The sequence below is a fragment of the Seriola dumerili genome, unplaced genomic scaffold (assembly GCF_002260705.1).
Source record: "Seriola dumerili isolate Sdu_G_001 unplaced genomic scaffold, Sdu_1.0 BDQW01000149.1, whole genome shotgun sequence".
Classification (NCBI taxonomy): Eukaryota; Metazoa; Chordata; class Actinopteri; order Carangiformes; family Carangidae; genus Seriola; species Seriola dumerili.
The window spans coordinates 22,696,094-22,714,531 of NW_019174404.1; positions in this window are offsets into that span (position 1 = coordinate 22,696,094).

Here is an 18,438-nt window from a genome sequence, read left to right on the forward strand (position 1 = left end):
TTTACACTGTGATTTTGTGGCAGATTGATCTTTTTAATTTGAATGTTTTACATCTTCAGTTATTCACACACTGATGATTCTGGTGTTTAAACCCAGTATCCTGAACTCACATCTGAACCTGACTCAGATCCCAGTTCCCTCTGTCCCACTGAGAGACAGACTGACCATGAGACAGAGAGGCTGGACTGGCTGTTTGTTATGGGCGTCTACCTTCACCTTCAGTGCCTTCACAGCTGTCCTAGAAACAGACAGTGAACTGTTGTCTAATAGTAAATGACATGTGAATGACCTGTGTGCAGACTTTCCCTGAATGAGAGAATACAGACTAAATGAATTGTCTTTTCTCTGTAGCTTTAAATTAGTTTGTTCAGCTGTGAAGTGATGTCAACCAAGAAAAGCCACGGTGCCCTTCTTCTTCTCCTCTTCTAAAAAGACTCGGTCTACACCTTGTACATGTCTGGACCTCTGGTCAAATCCCGATTTTATAACTGTGACATCGTCTGACAAAATCACCAAACAGGTAAATTAAAGACAAATACTGAGCTGTGATTTCAGCTGTATTTTTTTAGGCTTTTGCCTTTATTACACTGATAGAGAGAGAGAGAGAGAGAGAGAGAGAGAGAGAAAGAAGATGCAGCAAAGCGTTCAGTCTGTACTCAGTCCTGGGCCGTGGGGGCAACGGACTAAGTACCAAGTGTAGACCTAAACCCTGGTCTGCATCCATACACGGTCCAGACCTGAACCAGGTTTATACCCAGTCTGGATGAAAAATAATGTGGAGACAATGCTATAAATTAACAACGCTGGGGTCAAGGACACTTAAAAACAAGCTGTGGACAACATGCTCTACCTCCTGAGTCACAGCATAACATAAACTTAATGATAAATAAATGGAGTAAATGGACTGTAATAGCGGTTCAAAACATTTATTACCATGTGACCCCGTAATCTGAAACATCTCATGTCTATAAATTGTGTGAATGAAGATTATTTTAATTAGAAAAGCCTGAAAACTAAATATAATTTTGTGAATCAGAGCTGATGTTTAGTCTTATTTCCTCCCTGGGAGATAATCATCTGACCCCCTGCAAAGGTCCTGACCCAGAAGTTGTCAGTCACTGGACCTATTGTGGTCCTGCAACAAAATAACTGTTTGCCATCGTCACTTAAAGCTTTGTTGGTCTTCTCTACCTTCCCCACTGTCATCATAAAACACCTCTGACTGCAGTAACCTGCCCAGCCCTGTTTTGACCTCCCTATTACAACAAGGTTTATGTCTCCATCTCCCCAGTGGGACTTTTAAAAGATGCTGTGAGGCTAAATGATGCTCTTATGTGGCAGCCCTGCTGCTGACTGACAGGTATACACGGCTCCACAGCTGCTGCTGCTCAGCGCTCAGAGCCAGGACAGATGTATCCAGCCCATTGGGTGGTGTAAAGTGAATGACACCAACCATCTGTCTGTGACTTCATCAGGTACACGTGCTCCGGTCTCAGCTGATCTAGGATAAGTTCTTACAAGGACGGGCTACCTGTTATGGGGATAACGTCCCTGTAACATTTAGCTTATGGCAACCATTGCTTCTTTCACAGACAAGGTATTTATGTGGAAATACATCTGCCTTGTTCAACCTTAGTTAGTGCTAGTTTTATGGATACACTGCTAATTTCCACAGGCTTTGTTTTTCTGCTGAGCTAAGCTAAATGTATTTCACACCCAAGTGGACACACTGAGAGGAACCTGGGGTCCACTTTCTAATAACCCGCCCTCTACACAGGTTTATGTTACAATGGCTTCATCAATGGTTAATAAATCATTTATTAATGATGATTTTAGTTAAATGTTTATGTCAGTATATGCTAACCAGCTCACAATGACGACATTAGCATGCTGAGGTTTAGAAGTTGTTCTTGTTGGATGGCCAAAAAAAACATTTCTAGCTTCATGAGACCAGGACAGAAGTTCTTATTATCAGTCCTGAGAATTTCTCCACTAATATATTCAATTGTCCTCTTATTAGCGTGTAATTATATTTTACATTTCTCCTTCAAAATCTTATTCTTTTTAAATGTGCTGTGTAAATTACTTTGACTTGACTTAAGCCCCTTTTCCTTTGGCATTCACTCTCGGGTCAAATAAGTAGACTTATCAGTTCCATCTCGTATCAGCAGTGATGTAAACACAACACCTGGGTCAACTCGCAGGTTTTCATCCGTTTTCTGTGTTGTGATTAAACACACCTGTCACCTTTCCAGCACAGTTTCTGTTAAACCAGAAACAAAGCGGCTACACCGCTCTCGGGGATGAAAGAGTGAGCTCCTGCCAAGAAATAAGTTTCAAAAACACACAATATCCGATTGAAGTGTCGTGTGTGTCTTACTCTCAGAGAGGCAAACTCGTCTGGCAGTGTAGAAGGAGTCAATCACGTGTTCATTTTTGTATAAATTGGGTAATAATAGTTCATCTATATGATGTCACAGTTTCACAGTATTTAGCCAACAGTACGTGTTTCCATCAGCAAATGTAAAGTTAATGAAATAGTCGTTAACGTGATAAATGAAGGGCTTTATTATTTAAAACTATGTGTCATGGACCAGAATAATCACCAGCTAAAGTGATTCTGTCTTACAAAGTTTGTAACCCAAAGGTTTTTGTCATTAATGACTTATAACTGATCTATAAAACTTTAATTAATGATTGATATAATCATTAATGAAATCAATTCTTAACTTATAAACCCTTTGTAAAGGCTGCCTCATCGTTAGTGTTAATCTTCTCACCTGAAAAACCTAGAAGCTGCATACACTTAAATACTGATGGTCACACAATTAATATTACACTACACTCAGTGAGCACTTTATTAGGAACAGCACACAGAACACTGGGTAGTTCCTCCTCCTTCCTTCTTCATGTCATGGATCCACCAGATGTTGAAACTTTCCTCTGAGACTCCATGTTGACATGATGCATCACATCATTTCATCCATGCTGCCAATCTCCTGTTCTACCACACCCCAAAGGTGTTCTTCTGGATCCAGGTTTGGAGACTGGGGGGGGGTGGAAGGTGGTAAACTGTGAAGCCATAGAAGGATGCTGCTAAAGCTTTCTTAGAGTGTATGTTTCCATCAGTATGAGTATGGTGTTGTGTGTTGCAGCTCACCGCCTGCTGAATCGGTATCATGTATTTATATTAGTTTTATTCATACATGAAGACATGAGAACATGTGCTGATGTGGATGTTTACATGCAAAACAATGAGGGACTGGAACGCGACTTCATTCTCTGATGGAGCCGAGTGACGCGGCGGTGACAGATTGCTCACGGTGCCATATTTGCGTTTGTCGGGAGCTTTAATGAAAAAGCACATTTTGATTTTCAATATGAAAGGCGATACGTTCAGCCTGTCAGGCAAATTGATGTGTGCAGTCAAGGGGATGCCTATACATTACATGTAAAGGATTGATGTCGCCGGAGGGGGAGGTGTGTGTGGGTGTGTGTGTGTGTGTGTGTGTGTGTAACGTGGGGTAAGCTGTGGACACACACTTGCCGTCCCTAGAGATGTGCGTCCAGCAGTGCTAAAAATCGGACTCAATAATAACCACAGACGAGCCTTTATTCAGCAAAGGAGAAAAGAGCAGAGCCCAGACAACATCATGAGAGGTCTGTCCAGCTATTCATACGGGTAAATGCAAAGATAATGTATCCAGATACAGATCGCAAGAGGTCCACGTCTACATGTGAGCCGAGCATGATTCCTCTGACTTGCTCCACCTCTTTCTTCTAAAGCCAAACTGCAACACAGCGCCCTGTGCAAAACCCCAAGACTACAAACCACTTGAGAGCAGCATTTATAGCAGCGCAGCTAACCCCCTCTCTGTCTGACTTCACCTCCAGCTGACATGGTCTAAAATCTTTTTTTCTTGACATTAGTGTTACCACATGTCTGTGTACATGAGTTGCTAGGCCTTTCTTGTTTTACTCCACTGACTAAATACATATCTTATGATGACATTTGAAAGACACATTCTAACGCCCACAGTTCACTGTCTCACCGGCAGAGGATGAATTATACATTAGAGAAGTAGGCAGATCACTCTCCTCACCTTCGGCTTTCAGTCCAGATCCCCCCTCAGTCTGAGAGAGGCTTCCACCACTCACATGTGTGCAGCCTTCAAGTTCAACTGCAAGTCAGATGAGTGAGAGTCAGTCTCATGTCAGTCCACTGCTACAGTCCTCCCTTTGGATTATTCAGATAATGTGAATGCTCTGGTGCTGGTGCACAGTCCTGTGATTCCTGTGGGACTCTGGGATCAGTCCCGGTGGGATGTCCAATCCTCAGAAGGGGGTGAGAAAAATTGTTCTCATCTTCATTATCTGACAGTTGCTGCAGTCATTTCAGCACAAGGTCAGGAAAAATCTTCTTTTTTTAAATTCTTGAAGTCAGTTCTCACTGATTGCAGTGATTTATACTGTATTTATATACCCAGGACCCATGAGGTATGTTTGAAGTGTTGATGATCAATGTGTCCTGCAAGTCATATTCAAAAACTAGAATCACCTCATCATGGGTGTCTGCCTCCGCCACTGAGACTAGCTTCAGCTTACATCCCTGTTTATCCAGAGTCATAGAAAATATCAACCATATGTGTGAAATGTTGCTGTGTGAAGCCTTGAGTTAAGGCTTGTGTTTTGTGAGGTCACATTGACCTTGACCTTTGACTTTTAACCACCAAAATCGAATCAGTTCATCCTTGTGTCCCAGTGGATATTTGTGCAAAATTTGAAGAAATTCCCTTAAGGCATTAGTGAGATATGGTGTTCACAAGGCCAAAATCATGTTTAATGAGGTCACTGTGACCTTGACCTTTGACCACCAAAAAATACTCATTTCATCCTGGAGTGCAAGTGGACATCTGTGTCAAATGTGAAGACGTGCCTTCAAGGCATTACGGAGATATCGTGTTCAGAAGGCAAGAACAGCATTTTCTGAGGTCACCATGACCTTGACCTTTGACCTTTGATCACTAAAATCCAATCAGTTCATCTGCTAGTCCAAGTGAATGTTTACTGAGATATCGCGTCCACGAGAATGGGACGGACGGACGTACGGATGGACACAAACAGTATGGCTCTGGCTCTGACTGCGGCGGGCGTGGAGGTATAACTAGTCATATTTAAAAATCATCTATACAGACTGGAATCAGCCACCATGTGTAAGTCTTCAAATTGTAGAATATAAACTCCCACCGCTTTCCCTAATCCTCTCACCCTCGGCTGACTGGCCCCATGGAGTGCTGGGAGTTTACTCAGAGGACCCGTCAAACCTGAGGGGCCAGTGTTGTGCCGAGCGAAATGTATACAAACATTATGAAAACCAGACCCTGGCTGTTTGGTCATCCAGCTGGCTGGTGTCATACAGCCTCTGAAACACTGAGCTGACAGGAACAGGCTGGTATGTGATGCTGAACAAGCTGAGGTGTGAACATGTCAGGCTTGGCAGCACACAACACACAGTGTGTCCTTGTCTTTCAATCAAGACCAGCTATTGATTCTTAAGACTATTGGTTCTCAAAACTGCTCTGTTCTGCTCTCCAGCGCTGAACACTTAAAAACTTAAACCTCTTGGGTCCATGAAATATTGACCGATGTCTGTCAGAGGTGAAGGTGGACAGGAGGTAGCCTGACTTTGATGTAGCGAGGTGCTTGTCAGACAGTGAGGGGTTTGCTGCCGCTGCCGCCTCCGTTTTTTTTTCAGTGTAAACACGGGGGAGTTCATGATGGTTGATGTGGCTTGTCGTGTAACCACGGCAACCACAGAGAATACAGTGAGGGAATCGATTCAGGAGCCAATTTTACTGTACCTGAGTTCCCCGAGTGAGTGACCTCTTCACCAGCAGAGGTCTATATAAAGAACTGGAGCAGTATCAGCTTCACAGCCTGATATATCTAAAGTATATAAAACTTTCTGGTGTTTAATTGTGTCACTTCGAAACGTTGCGTCTGTTTTAAGCTACAAACCTCTCTTTAGAGTCCATGATGAGGTGCTGCCGGGTGGATAGTGGATAACAGTAACCTGTGGTGAACAGGTGGGCGGGATCAGAGGTGGCTGGGAGCCTCCGCTGCAGCGTTGTGCTCTACTGCCAAAACAGAAAACAACGAGGCCAGTTTCTATGATGTCATCAGCGGGCGTTTTCACTTTCCAGTGACTTCATTACCTTATAGAGTGACTGGGCCCTTTATTTACATCGACCCCAGAAGGTAACAGGTCTTTATTATTTTTCTTAACAGGGCAGTAAGAGTATTTTCTCATTTGCTGTTGTTGTCATTTCTGTTGTTTACATGCTATTCAGATCTGCAAGTTTCCTTGACTTCTTGACCTTACGTTTAGTTATTCCTCTTCCTCCTTTAGCGCCAGCAGTTCATGTAGTTTATTTGCCATAATGGAGAGGAGGCTCAATGAACTGGAAGTGCTCTTCCGGCAGCTGGTTGACTGCCTGTGACAACAGGCGTAGCCCTAACACCACGGCTCACACCACTGTTGTGCCAACACATTTATGAAAATGAAATATGACAATGACAATAGCCTATTATTATGGTGACAGCACATTGCACTTTGAGAGTGTTTTCTATGAAATAGTGACATTTATAAATAAGTGCTTCAGTGCCACTATCCAGGTTTATACCAAACATCTGCCTTCACCATATTATCACATGAGTAGCATTAACATTATATCAATATTTCATTTCTTAAATATCATGGTCATCATCAATAACCAGAATAATGATGATGTATGTTATGATTTGACTCAATATGAACAAAATTGATTTAATTTATTGAATTGAAATAATCTTGTGACATATTTTATATGTTGACATATGTACTGCTATATACAGTGTAATAATAATTATCCATATTGTTATGTTTGTTGTATGTTGTAAGTCTGTAATTTATTGTAGCTGCAGCCTGTATTGATCAGGAAATTTTAATGAGACTTTGAATAAACAACCCTGTCTCCTAGTAATTACATTTCTACACTCTGAAGGAGACGTAATGACGATATGTTGTTAATTTATGCATTTGGCAAGTATATATGTTGACGCTGAACGTATCAGTAAAATGGTGAGGCTACCGATAGAGGCAAAAAACCTTTGTTCAAAACTCTGGCTTTTATCATCTAATTATAATAATTGTTGATTATAAAATAAATTCTACATTCATTTCAGAAAAAAACATCCGCCAACATGCACAACCTGTTGATACATCCACACGCAGCTGTTGACCTTTGACCCAATGCCAGCATCTCGTCAGAAATTTCTGTTTAACTAGTAAACAATGCAAAAGCCTGAAACTAATGCTAGAACACCGGCTGCTCACCTCGTTGCTGCATTGATGAGCGGACAGACACAAGGTCCAAAGCAACCTATGTTTCAAGTGCAGCTGCTTCAGGACCAGCTCCTGTGGAACCAGGTTGAGATTCAGAAGACGCAGAGCTACACTACAGATCTGTCAGCAGGAAACAAACCTGCATGACTGCCTGAAGTGAGTCCCAGACACTGCCGTAGAGCATTAAACAGGACGCTGTATGTCAAGGAGGACAAGCAGCAGGATAGTTTTCTATAAACGTGAAACTCATGTTGCTGCTGTGGAAAGACACAAAGGCTTCATGGACATTAGAGGGGCTGAAAAAGGTGAAAATATGCTTCAGGTCACAAAGACAAACACACACAAACTGCAGTATGTGGTCACTAGGACAGACAGCATGAACAGAGGAAACGTTGCTAAATTTTTAATTTAATTAAATTTAAATAATTCTAATTAAACTGATTTGTGAACATGAGCCAGAGAAAAACCCCCTCGATGAGCGCCGACATTCAAAATGACCTCCTTGAATGTGCAGCATCACTTCTATGAGAAATCAGAGCAGAAGTGCACACACTGGCAGCCGCTGTGCAATTTTATCTGACGAACACAAAGGCCTCTCAAAGGGGGAACTAATTGCTGTGTGTGTGTGTGTGTGTGTGTGTGTGAGGTCCATGCATGATGGTGATCTGGGAGTGAAACCGCTGCAGCTGAACCCTGAATTGTGGGTGGGGTTGAGTTTTGATGGGGGGGGGTCAGGAATGTCAGATGGGAAAGCTGGTGCCCTTCCATGCAGGGTGTGCACATTGTCACTCTGGCTGCTCGAATCTTGTGCTTTCAACAGCTTTGGTTGTCCCTGAATCTGATTTGACAGTGACAATCAAATCACAAAGCAGAGTCCAATCAGAAAGCAGGTAGTTCCGTTAACCTCATTTTGGAGATGGACCGTGGCTCAGGTGTGTTAGCAGACACATTCAGCACATTAAGCATTTTCTACAGCATCACCAATATATATAATATTTTCAGTTCAAGATAATTAAACCCACCTGAGGAGCCTGTCCTCGTTCGAGACCTAGGTCACAATTTGTACTTGTAAGTTCAGGGTCGAACACAGTGTGGGAACTTTGAGTGCTGAGTTTTACACGGTTTTCTCCTTTGTACCTTCTCACACACACATCATTCGTCCACACATTTTATTCACACTGTCTCTCTTTTCCCTCTTTTCTACACATGTAGAAGTAAGTTTGAATTTCTCCTCCAGATTTAATTTACAGGCTGATTTACAACTACACATCTTTTTGACCCTAATTCAAGCTCATATTCCAACTGTGAACACTTAAAGTTTTAAATCCACGGCATCATCTCACGACTGAAGCCCTTTAGCCATGGGTGGAAGTAACAAATTACATTTACTGTCGTTACTGTAACAAAGTCGTTTTTTTTTTGTGTACTTGTACTTTTTAAAAGGAATTTTTAAAAATCAGTAACGTTACTTGTACTGAAGTATTTCTTAACTGTGACTAAGTGTTTTACATCATTTTACATCTACATTTAAAGTCAAAATCGTTACTGAGCACAAACAAAAGTCACATGATGAAATTATAATGAACTGCAACAAATGAAAAAAGTCAAATCAGCAGCTGCAGCGGAGAAGAAGCTGTTAACGGTGTTTGTTTTCCCCCAGTAGATCTGATCCTGCAGTACAATCTCCACCTGTGGTGACTCCAGCTTTATTGAACTTTTTCACGGTTCTGCTCAGACTCTCACAGCTCTTGGTGCAGGGTCAGGGAAAGATCCTGGTCTGGTTTAATACAGAAAGAGTTCAGGGACAGAACACTAGATGTGAACCCTGGTCTGACAGTTGAGAGCTGTGTGCCCGACATTCACCTCAACCACCTCCTTCTTTATTCATGACTGACTGAGGGTTCATTAGTTTCAAATAATAAATCTTTTATAAAGTGAGAATAGAAAGTCACTTTTACTGTGTATTTACAAGAGTAAATGTAAACGCATGGGGTAGTAGTAAGCCAAGTTTTAAACACAAAAATCCAAACAATAATTAGTCACTAATTGTGTCTTGACTATTTTACAGAACTAAGCCAAACCTAAATCTTTCAATTCACTGAAGGCCGATCTATGTGGGAGAAGAAGCCTGCAGAGTCTGTACTGTACAGACTTTCAGCAGGGACTTTGAAGAAGTTTGACAAGAAGCAACAGATTTCTCCCTGTGCAAACTTTAAAAAGAGCAGCCAGGTACGCTGCACAGCCAACTGAGTCAGTCAGTCAGTGCTGGTAATAAGCTGATGTCGGACTTCACTGGCTTCACATGGAAAAACATGAGACAAAGAGGCCGGAGGGTGCAGGATCACTATAGTCTCATGTTTTTCCATTATCAGGTTAACGGCATGTTTTTAATCCATGCAGGTTCAGAGCTGATGGACAGGGCGGGAGTTCATGGAGCGCAGTGATTGCCTACACAGCGTGCAGCCCTAAAAATAAACCAAGACAATATGGGGGGGGGGGCGAAACCAGATAGGGGAAACCAGTCGGAAGACCAACACAAATTAATATGAAGATAAATAAGCAGTTAGGGATGGAGGAGGCAGTTCAAGGAGCAGCATGGAGCTGGAATAATATTTTCCAAATGTCCAGTCTGGTCTCCAGCCCTGTGTTATTGCTTTCCCTCACAGCGGGACGTGAGCGCTCTGTGATCGGGTACACAGACAGGTCTGCTGCACTGTGGCAAAGGAATTTGGCACATTCGAGAGCCATGTTAAGAGACATCTGGACAATATGAGTCAGCTGCACAGATGCTTTTCTTCTGTCTGTTCTGCTTCATTCACACTGTGGTTAAAACAGTCCACAGCTTTCCAGCTCAGAGAAGTTGACCAATGAACGCTTTTTGCAGTCATCTGTGATCCACAGCCAATCAACAATTTACACAAAAAGTCATTCATCATTCATCAGTCAGTTCATCAAATTTTGGACAAAATCTTGATCTTACGAAAAGCAATAGAAGAAGTCAGAGTCTTAGTCTGTCAAAAGAGGGAAATCCAGCAAAATCATACAAAGGATATGAACGTACCAACCCTCACTACCTGGGTATACACAGGATGAACACACAAAATAACAGTCAAGCAAAAGTTCGAGTGTGTTCGAGTGATAACTCTTGTGCACTGAAGCTGCGTAGCGCCGTCCAGGAGGCCAGAGAATCACCTCCTCCTCTTGGTGTAGTGAGGCTGCTAGCTCCTGAGAGGTGCCGACTGGGATGGTCTTGGATGAGGTGGACGGGTGAAGACTGGATGGCTACGGAGATGAGTGGGATCTGGGTTGCAGTGTTGAGTGCCAGGGACAGGCAGACTAATGACGTGCGGCGGACGAAATAGCCACTCCCGTCTGTGTTGGGGTATGCCTATGACTTTTTGAACTCTCCTCCATTTCTGAATCAGAGTGTGTGTGTGTGTGTGTGTGTGTGTGATGTAGGGTGCGTATTTTAGGTGCAGATTGCAACAAAGTCAATGTGTCAACTAAGGTATACGAACCAGTCCTGTGGGGGAAACCTGAATGTGTGTGTTTCGCGGCAATTGTAGACATTTCTGAAATCAAAAATGCCAGCCTGCTGGTTGTGCTAGATTTAATGTCAGGGAATCACCAAGGTAATTTTGATACATCATCTGGGAACCATGAATGTAGACAACTTTCTCAATGATGATATTCACACATCCAAATGTCTCAGGTGCACGTGTGTTGGAAAGTGTCCGTTCAGTCTTGAAAAGAAGAATATCCTGCACAGTTCTCTTGCTCAGCATCACAGTTTACTGATCATCAACATCAACATAACATTTTGTTTTCTCTAGACCTTAGGTCCCAGCCTGCTCAATCTCTCAATGGTAATGCTGGTCCTGAGGTAAGTTTTCACCAGCTTCAGCTAGTACTGATTCATGAGACTCTGCAGTACAGTACCAGCTGTCTACTGTACTAGAGACTCTCTGTACCCCAGTCTTTCCTTTCTAAAATTCAGCTGATCTGATGCCCCAAGTCATCAATTTTTGAATGATAGGATCGAACAATAGAAAGCGGAGCTGTGTCTTTCAGAAAGGCTTCACTGTCGGGGGTTTAGAGCTGAGACGGCTCCTCCTTATGTCACAGTTTGTCTTTGAAACGCGTCTGTGATGCTCATTGAGCATCTGAATGAGACCAGTTTTATCTGGTTCTGATTCTCTCTGACCAACAGCAGTGCACAGCTTTCACCCAGTTTAGAGCTTTGTCCTGCCTGAAGTAATTCAGTGTCTGAACTAAAGCTTCAAGTAAGTCAACAGTGATGAAGACTGCGGAAGATCAGAGAGAGATTTTGTTTTTCCACATTTCAAACACTTTTCGGAGTTTAACAACATCCTCAATAAATTCAAGATCTAATGTTACGTAGAGAGATAATTCAACATGCCCATCGTTAAATCGCTGGAGTTGTCTTGGTCCACCTTCATACATCTGTCTTTGTATAGTCAGCTATCAGGATGGACGTATGGCCCAGATGTAAACATATATATAGTTTGTCTAGTAAGGAGAAGAACTCCTCTGCCTCTGGGACAGCTTCAACTGTATCTACTACAACTACATTTCCACAGTGGGAATCGCAGTGAATGTAAAAGGCATATTTAGCTTGCTCTTTGATTCTACCCTGGGCCCAGAATGTTTACCACTCATGACAGCAGCACCGCCATATGCCTGGCCTGCAAGGGTGTTTTTGTATTCTAGACCGTGGCGGTGTATCGTCGTAGGGATCCAACTATGTCGAGCTACGTTGGTTCCACCTTGTAGACTCTACGGGGCCACAGGGAATTTCAAGTTTAGTGTTAAAGGGGCACTGCCCCCGGTTTTTGCCCCTCTCCAAAACCACCTATGCCTGCTGTTGACGCTATAGATGAAAGGTCAGAGGATCACCAAAGTCAGTAAGATGCATACATTCTCAGGGACCTTGAATATCTGCACTAAATTTCACTGCAATCATTCAGAACCAAGATTCATCCTCTGGGAGTCATGAATCCATATCAAGCCAAAAGGTTGGTCACATATTTCACAAAGAAATGGAACCTTTGACCTGCTGTTGGCTGTACATGTCAAAGGAAAGTATTTCCAAAGTTAGTAGGATCCATCCTGTGTGGAACATGAATGTCGCTACCAAATTTCATGCCAACCTATCCAATACTGGTGGAGACGTTTTAAATAAAATCCGAAATTGTCAACCTCATCATTGGAGGTTTTTAAGGTCAGGGATCACCAGAGTCACTAGGTTACTTCCTCTGGGGAACATGGATATCTGTACTACATTTTGAACGGAAATCCATCCATTGTTGCTGGAACACTTCAGTCCGGACCAATAGATCCATCACATTGCCATCCCTAGCGCTAATGACCACCTTCACCTGGTAGACCTGTCTTACAGATGCCTCTGAAAGTTTCCTAGTTCCTCGCAGTGTGAGGTTTTAGTGAGGATCTGGGCCCACAAAGCGGAACACAGAGGAGTGATGGAAAATAATTATTTTATTTTAAATATAGTTGGGGAGTAGTGGAGTTGGGCATGCAGGTGTGACAAACTGACGAGACGAGATGGGGGCTGAGCGTAGAAGGCTGGCAGAGGAACGGACCTAAGGCACAGGAATAACAGGGTAAATGAGCAGTTCAGTAAGACAGAGCAAAAAAAAGTTTGATGAGTCGATGAGTCAGAACAATCTGGCGACAAGTGATGAGTTGAACCGGGCTTTATACTGCAGGTGGGTGTGGAGCTGATTGTGTGATGAACAGCAGGTGCGCATGGAGACTGGAGGGAGCAGGATCTAGGAAGCCACGCCCCGATTGAAAACACACACACACACACACACATACACACATATACACACACATATGCAAACTAGGGACAACCAACCACAAGAGGGACAGTAATACAGCGGGTTAAATAACAGGGAAAGAAAGAAAAGGACCACGAGGACCAGAGGTCCTAATCTTAACACACAGTTTGAATTGATTTAATTGACACACTAGCAACAGGCGTTCCCAAGATGTGCCCTCCACATTCCCTCACAGCCTCCGGTCTCATTACTTTACTTAAAGATAAGTCTTATTTGGATCTGCCATTGTAACAGAGGAGGCTATAATTCTTTCATCTCATAGACACCATGTCATAATGTCATCACTTGACAATGAAATCTACAGCATGACTGCAGGGTGCCACATATACACATTAAGATCTGCAATGGTCAAGATGAGGTCTGTTCTGCAGAACATGGTTTCAGGGAAGTGTGATGTATGAGGGAGGGGTTGAGTTTCTTTAATAGGCAGGCATGAAAATTGTTTATCTATCGTTTGTGACAGTTAATTCTGACAAAACTGATTGGTCAGCTGGTGGTCCTGATGGCTTAGTGTTCTCTCCCTGTGTTTCCTACCTGTCGCTACTTTTAAATAAAAACTGTCACAGATTAGTATCAGGAAGAACAATGGAAATAATAGAGTGGTTTTGATCTCATCATCGTTTGTGGCCTCAGCACTGACGAAATGTTCCACAAGGACAAAGTGAAAATGTTGTTTCAACCTGTCATTCAGTGGTGGGCTGTATGTTCAACAGTGTTTTCATGAACCCACAGTTGTCTACTTTAAAATCTTTGTCCAGAGCAAAACCAGTGTTCAGTTTCACAGATTCTGCTTTTCCTTCTTTATTGGAATATTGTATGTTAAATCTAAGGTGTTAGCCGTGCCACAGCAAAATTATAGGATTTCAACAGTGGTTTTGACCCAGACAAACAGAAGACACGTGGGATCACACAAAAAATAGCTTCGAATAAACAACCTGTGGCTGAAATAAAATGGGTTAAACAAACTGTGTTTTGACTTCTCCTCTTTTGTTTGTGTAGTGAACAAATACAGAATGTTGGAGTAAAGTACAAAGCGCTCAGGGACCCAGCTTGCAAGGCGCAGCAGGCAAGGCAGGCAATGCTCGGGGCCCCAGGCTGATAGGGGGGCCCCTGAGGGCTGACAAACTTTACCGCATAGCCACGTCTCAAAATGCAGCTTCCTCCCCATTAAACAACCAATGGACGATCTGCAATGAGATCTCAGTAGAAAACTTGTTGTTGTTGATGAGCACCAGCCTTACAATGAGGGTTTATTTACAATGTGACGATGTTGAAGCTTTTTAGTTAGTTATTTATTTATTTTGTGGTCATGTCCCTTCGTTCCCAGAAGTCATCGGTTACTAAGACGCAGCAAACCAGATCTGATCTTGCTCACCTTGATACCTCGTCCTTATCATTCATCCGTTATCGACACTCACTCGTCACTGCACCTCATCCCTGTGACAGTCAGTACAGAAGCTGTGAGAAATATCTTGTGTCTCTTGTCAGTTAAAAAAAAAAGCTTTGCAGTGTTAACATGTGTTTTTCTTTCATTTGACATTTATTTGTGTCTGCCTGACACACCCCTGCCCTCCCTCCCCTTTAATCATCACCCGCATCACCCCTCCCTCCATCTTCCTCGCCCAACCTGTTTTGATCCTGAGACGCGTTGGGTGATTGAGAGATTATTTCACGCCTAATGTGGCCTTTTATCAGACATCCTCCCCGGCCTGCTGTCAGCAACGCACGGCCGTAGATTCTTGGCTGAGGTTCAGTCACAGACACAAACATCTCATCTCCCCTCACAACAGCACAAGCTTTCCATTTACACTCATCACATCCCAATCATGAGACAGATTAGATTCCTGTTCCTTGTGATTTTAATGGAATCCCGATCAGTTTGGTAGCTGGAGCTGATAGTGGTATATACAAGAGCTTTTAATTTGCTGGTAAATGATGCAAACATGACCAGATGCCAAACATAAATATTTGCATAAATGTGCTATTTTGCTGTAGAGGGGAAATTATTCAGAACTACAGTAAAAGATCAATCAGAACAACATGCTAGATGCCTCGTTATAATGTTATACTCTAGGAAGCTGGGAGTCTAATTAGTCAGCGCTACTGCTGCTGCGTCGCATGGACCAGCAGAGTTTTACAGGGAACAACACCGGGAAGTTGGAGCGAGATCTTAAAAATGCCTTCAGCAGACTCAGCATCTGTCTTTTCCCTTCAGGCCCAAGCCAGGCTTTCATTCTGAAGCCAGATCTGCAAAATGCACTAAGTTAACCACACCGTAATCAGCCCAAAACTTTCCACCAGAGCAGCGAGCGTCACTTTCCCCCTCGCTCTCGTCTCTCTTCTTGGAAATTCCACCCGTATCCGCCGACTGTGGGACTGCAAGCAAGTACAACAAACACCCCGGCGGGAGAGCGGCGAGGATCTCGCATGTCCTGACTTTTTAAACACACAGCCGCCAAACGTCTGGCATAACCATTGGCCGTGTTTCATCTTCAGGATGTACAGTGAAGCAGGGATGTGAACATGATCCGCGTGCCAAACCAAATAACCACAGCACATGGTCGGCACACAGAGAGACTGAGCATGGAGGCGACTGGAACAGACAGCTGCTGGTTTTGCTGGAGCAGCTTTTGCTTCAATAGCACTTTCTATTTAATCCGAGGATGGAGGTGTGGGCATATTATGCTTGAAGCCGGGGCCAAGAGCTGGGCTCCGGGCCAGTTCAAATACAGATGTCGGCCCCACAGAGTGAGACATTTATTTGTGGACGGGGCCCTGTAGGTGGTGAGCCTTTCCCTGGGCTAACAAGGTGAATCATGGCCAAGAAAGGTGTTTTAAAAAAATCCAAGATGAAGAAAATACAATAAGAGTCAAGAAACTTATAATGACAGTGTAATTTGATCTATGATGACTGAATTAATACATGAATGGGGACATGCTAAATATTTAAAAAAGTGTTCCCAAACACTTCTCCTCCTCATCCCTTCAGCCTTTCCACAGTCAGGCACAGACAATGGCGTAAGTAGTGATTCATGATGCTTAAGAGCGACTGATCAAGATTTTTAAGTCAAGTGTGCATAAATTCTCCAGTATAATCCATCAGGCAGACAAAGGAGAGGGCTGCAATAAAAGCCAAACCTCCTCAAGAGCAGGGGGAGATTTATCTGCTGCTCCCAGGGTTTACTCAAACAAGGAGGGAAACCGTCGCAGCTGCAGCACACAGACGGCGGAGGATATGGGGAGCCATAGGTTTAAGCCAAATGAAACTTTACAAGTTGCCCTGCTGGCTGAGAGAGAGAGAGAGAAAGAGAGACAAGAGAGAAAAGTAAACATATACTGGGAAATCAATAACCTTTAGGGTAATAATGCCTTTCTGGACATGTAAATGTCACAGGAAAGATAATATAATGCCTGGACCCACGCATCTGTTTTTACACCAGCATACATCACATTTACAGAGAAGATAACAGCAGTCTGGGCTTGTGTATCTCAGTGGCCAGAAGTTGCACACAAGGCAATCCATTCCCACGATGCTTTTCCTCCGAGTTAACAGAAAAGATAGAGTTTCAAAAATTACCTGCACTTCTCTTTCTGCCGTGACTGTAATCGTGGCCTCGTCCCAAAAATGCCCCAGAGGAAGGATTTCACTTCTCTGTCAGTTTTTTATGCCTCCATTATTTTTTGGACACGATAGCTCAGTAACGCCTTGGTGCAACTCAAATTTGGCACAAACATTCACTTGGACTCAAGAATGAAATGAGTATATTTTGGTGGTCAAAGGTCAATGTCAGTGTGACCTCACAAAACACTTATTAGCCATTACTCAAGACTTCACACAGCAGCTATGACAAAATTTCACACAAATGGTTCAAATTTTCTCTGACTGGATAAACAGGGATGTAACCTGAAACTAGTCTGAGTGGAGGAGGCAGACGACCACGAGGAGGAGGTGATTCTAGTTTTATTACTTTCTTCTCATCTGTCAAATGACTTCATGGCAACACTTCCTGATGCTGAACATAAACACACATTCCTGTAAATTACAAGGTCACTTATGCTCTTAAAGGAGATTAGTGGTCGGCTTTGAATCCAGATGTGTTTGTAAGATAAAGTGTGTGTCATCAGGTCAGACAGTGTGACAGAAATAGTCTGATGATGACCATCTAGTCCTTTGGTGAATGCCTTGTTCATGCACATCAGTTATTAGTCAACATCATCATAATCATCAGAGTAGCCGTGGTTACTTTGAACTGCATCTGACATCACAGCCCTTTTTTCAGAGACATAACTCAGTCAAATCAGAACACATCTGTTGGCAATAATAACAATATACTGCCTAGCTATAACATGTAGATACTGTGCTTATGTTATACTGTTTTAATCAAGCTTGTTTGATAGATTTTTATGTTTTGTTTAATTCTACTTATATAATTAAATGAATTCCAAAATATACCGCCCAAGTTTTTTTTAAAAGTTACTTTTACTCAGTTTAATTCCAGCAGCAAAAGCTGAAGCCGACACTGAAGAAGCAAAACCTGCAGTTCCTCTAGTGACTACTAGAGTCTGGCTCCAACAGTGAGTCAGTCTCCATAGACTCCCATGTTAAAATGTCCAACTTTACAGCAGAAATAAACATGTTTACAGCCTGGTACAAAAATCACTTGACTACTCTGTGGTTACAATTCTTCACTTTCCGCTTGTCAACAATGGATGGTTAATATTAGTGATGGGAATTCCGGCTCTTTGTGGAGAGCCGGCTCTTTTGGCTCGGCTCACTAAAAAGAGCCGGTTCTTTCGGCTCCCAAGTGGCTCCTCAGATTTTTTGTTACTTAAATTAATTTATTACCAAATTATGTGTAAAATGAATAACTAATGTAAAAAAAACATAAAATATAACATATGTATAGTATGTATATGGCTTTATTAATAAACGTAACATAACTTAACATATACATAAATAAATTTTAAATAAAAAAGACCCATTTTAATTTGTGAAAAAACACAAAATCAACTAAACATCACGCAACAAAATATAAATTAAAATGTGCAACCATGTACAGTGACAAACAAAACACAAAATGCGAGATTCTATAACCCCTCCCCTCCCCCCTCCTGCTCAGTGTAGGCACACAGACGCTGCCACAGCCTCACATGTTGACCAATGCGGCTTTA